Source organism: Crocodylus porosus, unplaced genomic scaffold, assembly GCF_001723895.1.
Source record: "Crocodylus porosus isolate Cpor-Errol unplaced genomic scaffold, CroPor_comp1, whole genome shotgun sequence".
NCBI classification, from domain to species: Eukaryota; Metazoa; Chordata; order Crocodylia; family Crocodylidae; genus Crocodylus; species Crocodylus porosus.
Genome location: NW_017728929.1, coordinates 2,264,476 through 2,274,715, shown reverse-complemented (window position 1 = coordinate 2,274,715; position 10,240 = coordinate 2,264,476). Strand labels below are relative to the sequence as shown.

The following is a 10,240-nucleotide window of genomic DNA, read 5'->3' as shown; positions in this document are numbered from 1 at the left end:
GGCTTGGGCAAACACACACACACAGAGCTCATGGACTCCCCTCCCCGCCAGGGCTACAGCCCCCCCCAACAGGTGCTATTACCCCACCCCACAAGGCTCATGTACCCTTCTGCTCCCCCCGTCCCTCCAATGGCTGCCCTGCTCGGCCTCAGCATCCCAGCACTTACTGCAGGGGAGTGGCTTTTTTAACAGTCGCCATCAGGGTCACTAGAGCTGCCTGGCAGAGCCCCTGCCCCACACAGCATGGGACAGCGGGGAGCACCAGAGACCAGTCCTAGCCACCTAGCACCAGTGCTGCCACTGCCCCTGCCCCATTGCGTGCTGTCAGACAGCTGAGGCCGCCATCCAGGGCCTGGCATTTAGCGTTCTATCTGTTCCTTGACTGAATGAATCCCAGACAGAGCTTTAGAGGAGACCAAATGTTTTCAGCATGAGCACTTATGGCAATATGTGGTTACACAAGTATGTGTGATTTGCTGAATTTTTTTTTTAAACACATTACTATTATGACTATAACCTTTACAAAGAGTCATGACTGTAAGCAGGAATTGGCAGCATGCAAGGAAAATGTGCAATGGGAGTTTGTTGTGCCCCATTATCCTTAAGTACATGCTCTATGGTGACTTGCTCCAGGGAGAGGTGGAATGGGAGATGCTAACCGTGCTCTGTGGCATCAGAAAATCCCCCTCTGGGCCAATTCCTCAGCATTAGGACTATGCACCACTGACATTTTTCCAAACAGCCCTAGGACAGGGAAGAGTCTGGTCATATGATTTTTTGACCCATTTTGAATTCATGCCAATTAATCTGAAAAAAGGTTATGCAAATAGAAGAGTTTAGGAAATCTTTAAATTAAAAATATGCAGCAAGATGGTGCTGTCACCAAGAAGTATGAAGTTAGATCTACAGAGCAGAAGGAGTTCAATGTAGCAATTACAAAGAGATGTACTCTTACTAATGAGATTTTCTAAAAAGAGGAACTTGATCACGTTCATGATACGAAGTGGGAAACTGATTATGATTTGACATTTACTTGCACAATGTGAGGTCACATACAAGATTAAGAGACAAGAAAAGGAGCAACAATAAGGAAATAGTGAAATATTAAACCTAGAGATTGCTTGGATAAGACAAAGTTTAAAAATGAAGAAATATGCAGATTAGTTGTTGCAAGGTGACATGAAACCTACTTTAAAATAACATGAAAGTTGCTGCGTCACACGCTGAAGTTAGAAAAGGCCAGAACTGAGGTTGCCTATGTGACCTTGACCCCAGCATGTGTGTACATTACAAGCCTTTACTTATATGGGAGAGTAGTTTTCACAGGCTTCCATACCCACTCAGCTAGCAATGAAGTACAGCCATTCAATATTTTGAATTATTCTTTAATGTTTGGTCAGATTCTACACTACTCAAAGCCTACTCTGAGTATAAACTTAGTTTCATTGTGTCCCCCACCCCAGCTACCCAAATCATCATAGCTCCTTAATTCTTTTTCTAATAGTCATCAATCTCTCTACACAACACCAGCAAGGTGACACTGGTATCCTCATTTCAAATATCAGAAACAGAGACACTGAAATAGTAAGGCAAAAATTCTAAGCTCATTTTGGGTGTCCCATTTGAGGTTGTTTGAACTTGGACTCAGCACACAGTATTTTATACATTGTAGTACATACAGTATGTAGTAGGGCTGTGCAAAGCTTTAGTCCCTGATTTGATTTGGCTCAATTTGGTGGCCGAATCACCAAATCAAATCAGAGAACCCTTAATCTCTCCAAATCGAATTGGACCCCTCCAAATTGATTCTGAGCCATTTGGAAAGATTCAGAGATTCAGACATAGATGCAGCTTTAAATGTTTTTTCTACGTACATTTGGGTACCAGGCAGCTCGTGAGTGATGCAATGCTGGGGCAGGTGGAGTATCCCACAGAAGTGCATGGCACTCCCCAATGCACTCAGCAGTAGGCCCAGAAGTGGACCAGAAGCATTGGTGCCTCCTGGGTCTGGGGGGGTACCCAGGGTCCCCCCAGTCAATTGCCAAGCTGGAGGGCTGCAGGGGGACCCCAGCATGCTCCCCAGCAGACCCAGAAGTACTTCCAGTCCAGCCTCCCCGCACTCCTGTGGGACACTCCATGCAACCCAGCATCACAGCGAGCCACACCTGCTACCTCATGGTATGTGGAAAAATAACTTTTAAAGCTGCATCTGTGTCCGAATCGCTGATTCTGAGTCAGCATCAAATCTTCAGATTTGGATTTGGCCAAATCGAATCAGGAACAGTGATCCAATCAAATTAACCAAATCACTGTCCCCGATTCAGTCCGAACCCAAATCCGAATCAAATAGGGCCCATTTTGCACACCCTTAGTATGTAGTAAATGGTACGGCACATAGTATTTTATAGAGCCTTATGTTCAAAACGTAGCTTCCATAGACTTCAGTCACAGCTGTTAGTGCTCAGTGGTTTAGTTAATACAACTACTTCTTTGCTATAACCATACTAGTTCATTCAAGAGTTGAGGTATTTCTGCACAGCACTTCCTTGTGCCATGTAAACACTGATCTGTTGACTCAATATATTGCCTGTTTTAGGGTGGACAAAGTAAGAGCATGCACCAAGCAAATGATTCTTTATTTTCTTGCTAGGAAACAGGACAATTAGCTTTCATTTTTCTTATTTTATGTTTTGATCCAACAGAAGCAAGAGTCAGATGAAAAGCCAGCCCATGTCCAAACTTGCTGTAAGATCATCCCAGGAGGCAGCAGAAGGAGGAGTGGTGGCAGGAGCCAGGGCAACTATGGTACTGCTCTCTCAGTAGGCACCCAGGGCTGGTCACTCACCCCTCATCATGCTACTGTGTAGGATAAGATGCATCTAAAATACACAGCATTGGCCTCACTGCTCAAATTCAAGAAGAATCCAGATGTCATGGTCTCAAAAATGGGAGCATTCATACTGTCAAGAAATCAGAAAAAAAAACAAACAAAAAAACAAAAAAAAAAACAAACCAAGGCTGAAGCATGCCAGCCCCTTGTGTTTCCCCAACATTCTTGGAAAGCCGTAAGTATTTTTCATTGCCCACAGTATGGCAATACAGTGTCACTTGTAAGGTAACCAACACATTGCATTACAGTAAAAGATACAGACTCCTGAGGTTTTGCCCCTAAGGGTTGCATAACATACACAAGACAGTCCTTGCTCAGAAGTAAAAATCTAAACAAAACAAAGGCAGGGGGTAAAATTAAATTATAACTTTCCAAATGAAGATGTGAAATTGTTTACGGTCCACATCCATAAAGAGGCATTTAGGTGCTTATATGGGAATTGGGACCAGAATAGCCTTCAGAGCCCCACTGATGCATAATCTGGGTGATAGTGGGGACATTTAGAGAAGCTAGAGGGTGAAGCTAGAGGGTGAATTTGTCCCATGTATATTTGGCAGAGAAGGCAAGTATACTTAATTCTGTATGCAACTAGAACTATTTCAAATCAGCTGAAAAAAGTCTCAGGTTCAGAATTGAGCATCTTTGGTATGAATGACAGCTCCCATTGAGACTATAATGTGTTAACAAAGAAAACAGTACATACAGTAACTGCAGTGTACATATTGTTGGTCTTTCCCATAATATTTTGTTAAATCAGTGGATCACTAGAAGAGCTGTAGCTAAAAAACCAAGGACATCTGCAGCAAGGAAAATGATAATGCATCTATATTTTATTCATTAACAAAGATGAGTTTATGATGCATCTTATGCTGGATATCCAGGCATGTCCTAGGCTGACAGCTTTAATGACGCCAAATCATGAAGGTAAGAAGTCATGTTTGCCACTATAATGGGGTGTTTACATACGTACCCTCCCTGTATTTTGTCTCACATCTCTGTCAAAGTGTTTGGAATTTAGGATGCTGAGCATATTTGACGTGGGACCTTTACAAACAACTGATCTGCTTTAAATGGGTAAGGGGGAATCGGAGATAATCCCTGATCAGTATTCCTGAACAGAGTAGGCAAATAAGACCTTCTTCAGAAAGAAAAAGTTAAAATCACTATTAGCTAAGGTAAACCCCTTTGCTATTAAGCCACAAACCATTAGAATCTGTCCTTGATACTGACTTAAGCTTTGTGCACGGTCTGTATGTTTGTCAGATGAAAGCAGGCTATCTCTTAAGCAGAAGAAAAGAAAATCTCTGCATGTGATGTTTGCAAGAAGGGTATGTACACTTTGATACCTATAAGCAACTCATCAAAAGATCACACTGATCTTCCCACGCACAGACGAGAATATATATCTCGGGAAATGCTCCAAGAAGTCTCCATATACAGAAAACAAGTTCTGATGTACTCACCATCTCAGCAGGCAGACTTGAGACTAGAGTATTTCATTCAGAGCTGGCAATTGTGATGTATACACATGTTCAAGCACTAATGTAAAAACGAGACATATAGCCCAAGTGTTTTATATTCAGCCGGCCAGTATTCAAGCACTATCATTTCTCTCTCCAAGCAGTTCATGCAGAGCATTTGCCTTGACTTATATATACATCAAGCGTTTTATACTCACAGGTACAGTGTGTTCAACTCTTAATTTATATCCAAGTATTTTATACTCACTGGTACAGTATTCAAGACCTGATTTATAGCAGGGTGGAGTGAACCAATTCAAACAAAATACTGTTCAGCCTGAACCTCCACCCGATCCCTTGAATCAAAACAAAATCTAACCTTTTCTTCAGACTCCAAGGAGTTAAGTCAACTCTGCTTCATTCTCCTTTGCAGGTATCTGCAGTTCCCAGTTCCAGTCAAAAGTGTTGAAAGAAAAAAAAAAAAAAAAACACCCAGAAAGAAAAGCTGTTAATATTTTAAACGATTGTTACTGGGCCTGATTTCTTAGCTACATATACCATTCTCTTTTATATGACAGTAAGAGCCCACCATACAAAGATGGTTTCTGCCTCAGAGCTCAAGGTCTGCATATAGGCAGGGTTCAGCAAATCGAATAGAAGACACCACAACGACCACTCCCCACACACTTCAGTACCATCATATTGACTTCTGATGGCTTAAATGAGAAATAAATTCTCTGAAGTTAGAGGATTGGTGATGCCACTGTGGGATTTGCAAGGGTGATAAGGAAAGGTCTGGAGCAGTGCTAAAGATTGAAGAAAATTACTGTTCTTTGTTGCAGAGCAAAATGAAGAAAGCGCCACAGCACCTTTTTGGCCTTCAAAAAAGGAAACTGAGTTGTATTTACTGAGATACTATGAATTTATGGCAAGCTGCCTCCTTGCCATATATTCTCTGGGGCAAAGAGAACCCCCAAAAAGTGACTGGACTGTTGTTCCAGTGACTCTGAACCCCAAATCTAGTGATGCCTTTGGGGAAAAAAAGTCTTGCTTTTTTCTAATGAGCTTTGCATTAGTTTTACAATGGGGCCACCCAGATACCTTCCAAAAAGGTTAGAAAATTTGGTTAAGCATTATGTGGATGTAATTTTAAGTTTCTGAAAGTTACAGTTTAGGCATCCTGCCCGGATAAATTACTTCGTTACCAGGCAATGCTGGGCTTCCCCACCTTTTGTCTGATGATCCCCAAAACTTTTATTGGTCACAGCATTTGCAGTATTTCCAGCTGCTAAATAACACATTGGGCAGAGGCAAAGAATTCTAACATTCCTCTGACAAATCTTCCCCAGCAGCAATGCTCTAATTGTTACCAGGATGTTTTGTGCAGAAAAGACTGGTTCAGAGGAGTAAGGTATCCTCAGCCTGAGCCAAGGAATCATGGTGGCAATATATGCAGCACAAACCTGGACTCTGCTACTGGTAGGTGTCATGTGAGGTGATACAAGTAGCATAAGCAGCCATGAATGTCAAACTTGAAGGGGGGGGGCAAGAGGCATTATTTGGCATTGACAACTCCAGATGACTTCCAGACTATGGCTTTGATCTAAAAATGAACTCCATGTGGACAGGTTCTTGTACCAATGTGAAATCCAGCTCTAATCAGTACATCATGCAACTGCTGGGGCCAGTGCTAGGACATGTCAGACCAAGTCATCTCTGTGCTTGCTACAAAAATCGAGCTGGCCAAATGAGTTCTGAACTCCCTAAATACATTTTCAGACAGTCACATTTAAAATTTCTACTTTACAGGGGCAAGTAGTTCAAAACTCAAATGAAGCTTTTCTTTCTTTTATGTCCACAACTATAAATTTTCCTACCTTTAAATGTAAGTGTTTTAGAAACAGAATCATCCACATATGCATACCCAATACATACAGAGTTAGTTTAACAGCATAACACAATGCATGTCCCTTTTTGCCTACTGTCTACAGTATAATTAACATTGGTTATCTATATAATCAGGTAAGTGCACGATCTTTTCAGCTCCACTGCCTACTTTGCAATTTAACTGTATCCCACTTAGCTGCATAATTGGCACCAGAAATGGTGAAGGGCTGCTACCAGAAGCCTTGAAAATTACAGAAGCTAATCAGCACTGAAGCTGCTATTACCACAACATTGTTTATGTTAAGCCCAGATAAATGCATAGCCTTTTCTCAGTCCTAGAGCTATGCACTTGAGCACAGCACCCTATATGAAAAATCAGCAGCCACAAGGAATCCTTCCCATGTGTCCAAGGACAAGCCTAGAACAGCAGCATCCATGTGGCCCAAGCAGAAATCCTGGTTTTCTGTTTAAAATTGCGGTTTTTTTTTATCATCGGAGAATTTGTGAAATTGATTAAAAAACCCAAAATCCACAAATAAAATGAAATACCACTATATATATACTTCAATTATATATATTAATTGAACACAACATGTTAAAATCGATATAGGTACAATTTTAAGCAATTTGAAGCCTACCACTTCAATCACTGTATTAAAATAAATTCTAAATACCTATAAATTTTGGTATTTGATTTTGGGGTTATTGTAAAATCAGAGCTCCTTTGCTCACCAGGACTCAGATCCAGGACCTTACGCCCAAACAACAGCCTCCCCACCCTGCTGGTGCCCCTCACTCCCCACCCACAGCCTCCCACCCCTCAGCCCTGCACTACCACCCCCACAGCTGCCAGGTGGGCAGAGGGTACCTTGCCAGGGCAGCACAGGATTTGCAGCAACAAGGAGCATCCCCACTCAGCCATGCTCTGCCCAGCCATGCCAGGTCCTACCTGCTGGGCCATGGAGGCCCCAAGAGGAGGGCAGCAGGGCAGAGAGCCTGAGTCCACTGGGCAGTCCGCACCCACCCCTCCCCCCAACACTAGTCTGGGGGGCTCGTGCCCCCCCATGCCTTCCCTGGAAGCACATGCTGCACTGGGGAGCCAGCTCCACCCCCTGACCTGCTGGACAAGCTGCTCACATCCCCATCCCACTCCCTACTGGAGCTCTGCAACTGCACATTCCAGCCCCAAGCCCCACGGACCACACCAGTGAGATGACAACCCCAGCCTCAGCCCTGCTCAACTCCCTCTCTCCCTATCGGTACTTCAATTCCCGCAACCCCCACCCACCCAGACTTACCTTCGGGGCGCTGCTCTCTAGGCTGCCTGGTGGACATGTGCATGTGCACACACACATATGCATGTGGAGCTCCCTGCCCGGCAGCCCTCCTCCCACTCCCCCCAGCCCCTTGCAGAACTGTGCCAGCCTGCAGAGAGCTCTTTGCGAAGAATGGAAAATCCCCACGTTTCTCCATTAAAAATGAAAAATTTGCATTTTTCTAGGTTAAAAGGGAAAATCCGTGTGTTTTTCCGTTTTTCCACAGGAAATAGAAATCATTCGTTGATTCGGATCACTGTCCCCTATTTGATTCAGCCAAATCCGAATTTGAAGCTTCAATGCCAATTCGATTCATCCTTCCTCACACGCACACACACACTTCTGATTTTCTTCTTTCAGTTTTATAATGAACTTCCTTTCCAGATGGAGAACCTCTACACTGAGCACCAGCCTCCAGGGAATTTTTACAGTAAAGTGATTACAACACCCTGAACTGCTGACACCACCTTTTCCTCCAGCATTGCAAAAGCAGCTCTCTATCCCAATCAAGGGCAGCAAAAGGCAGAAATTATGGGGAAGCCCATGAATGAATCCCAGTGTCATCACTGGATAGTGCCATACTCCAATCTCAACACAATTTTCATACTGCATAGATTTAGTTTTCTGCTATAGCAAGCCCACAACATAAGCAAACCCCACATTTAAATAAAAAAAAATGAGACTATAAACTTTAGTAGCAACTGTATTTCTCAAAGACTCCACTGCAGAAATTTGCAATCTGAAAATATCCCTTTGTCTTCCCTAGTGTCACTATTTTTTTCTCTCTCTCCAATAAAATTTCCAGAATCATGGAGCCTAGACCTGCAAACCAGTGCATTCCAGTTTGAAGGCTTTTCAGGGACCCCTTCTGATAGTCCTTTTATTTAGTGGGGTTTTGTACATTAAGCAACTGTTGTTTCAGGCTGCAACTGAAGTATTAAGTGTCTGTTCCGCACTCAGGCAGATTAATACATGGTGAAAGATTACAAATGGCCACAAGCAGTAAAACACACAAGCTGCAAGCAAAGCTACAAGGGCCTGCAAGAAAGCAAAAGCAAATAAGTTTAACAAAACCAGACTTGATAAATAACCTAGCTAAGATTTTACATCGGGGAAAAGCAGTGGTAGGGCCAAGTTGTCACAGAGCCACTTCAGCCAGAAGCAAGCATCCAGGAGGTATGCAAAGCTTGGTGGCTGAAGTTGAAGCTGCATCAGTCAAACAAGGCAAGGGGTAAATTCATTTAATTTTGTACTTTAAGAATGGATGTCTTTTAATTATCCTACATGGGCAACCAGTTACCTGCCTTCTACTCAAACCTGAAGCAGGTGACCCACTATCTTCCTAGTATGCCAATTCCCAGTGTTGGACCACATCTAGCCATGCAAAAAATCAGGTCTAGTCAGCTCCATCTGTAAAAGACTGTACTCTCCATCAGCTGACACATAAGAAACTGAACTGGGAGCCTCCAAAGCTAATATCCTAAGATGCTACAGCTTAAGTCACGGGTGCTCAGCCCCCAGGCCACAAGGATGGGTCATCTGACCCACAGGGTTGCCCCAAGGGTCTGGAAAATTTGGCAGGGGACCAGTAGCAGCATTAATTGTCGCTCTCCTGCTGCTAAATTTCTAGACCTGCATGGAACATGACCACACTTGAAGATAGGCTACAGATACAGGCAGACCTAGACAAGCTAGTAAGTTGGGCAGATTGGAATCTAATGAAGTTTAAACATTGAGAAATTTAAAAGTGCTCCACCTTGGGATGAGCAACCCCCAACATATCTACAGACTTGGCAGCACTGAACTGATTAGCACCACGAATAAAGGGGACCTAGGGGTAATAATAGATCACAGTATGAATGCGAGCCACCAGTGCAATGCTGTAGACAGTAGGGCAAATAATACTCTGGCACGCATCTATCAATGCATCTCCAGCAAAGCCATTGGACTGTGATTCTTCCGCTCTGCTCAGCACTGGTGAGACTGCAGCTGGAGTACTGAGTCCAGTTCTGGGCACCGCAATTCAAGGATGTGGACAAGCTTGAAAGAATCCAAAGAAGAGCCACCTGCATGATGTGAGTTTTAAAAGGCAAGCCATACAAGGAAAGGCTGAGGGATCTGGGACGCTTCAGTCTGAGGAAATGAGGCTGAAAGGGGACCTGGTAGCAGCTTACCGCTACACGAGGGGAGTACATCAAGAGCTCAGTGAGCAACTGTTCACCAGGACACCTGAGGGGAAAACCAGGAGCAATGGCCACAAAACCCTGGGAGATCAATTCAGGCTCAATATTAGGACAAACTTCTTCACAGTCAGGGTATCCAGAATGTGGAATAAGCTCCCTCCAAAGGTGGTGTAATCGCCTACCCTGGAAATCTTCAAGGGGAGACTAGACCTTGCTGGGGTCACCTGACCCCCAGTTCTCTTTCCTGCTTGGTGCAGGGGGCTGGACCCAATGATCTTCCAAGGCCCCTTCTAGCCTTACAAACTATGAATCTATGGAGCCCCATGGGTTGGATAACTTGGCCCTCTGTGCCAAATCGCACTAGCATGCAACCTGATCAGGGCAGTACATGGCCCAATCAAGCCAGCTTTTGGCCAGATCCAAGCACATGGCACCTGAACTGCAGATCTGGCCTACAAACCAAACCCTCACCACTCATTCAGCCCACAGGGCCCAAAGGTTTGT

General features: G+C 43.8%; 1 long non-coding RNA gene across 1 annotated transcript; it reads right to left on the bottom strand.

Annotated features, from left to right (window-relative positions):
* Positions 1–2,590: 2,590 nt before the first annotated feature.
* On the bottom strand, positions 2,591–5,881 carry LOC109315385. The gene is made up of 3 exons (XR_002102492.1): positions 5,814–5,881; positions 4,730–4,787; positions 2,591–2,960 (listed from the first exon to the last, which is right to left on the bottom strand). It is a non-coding gene; the product is annotated as an uncharacterized LOC109315385 (long non-coding RNA).
* Between the last annotated feature and the right edge of the window lie 4,359 nt (positions 5,882–10,240).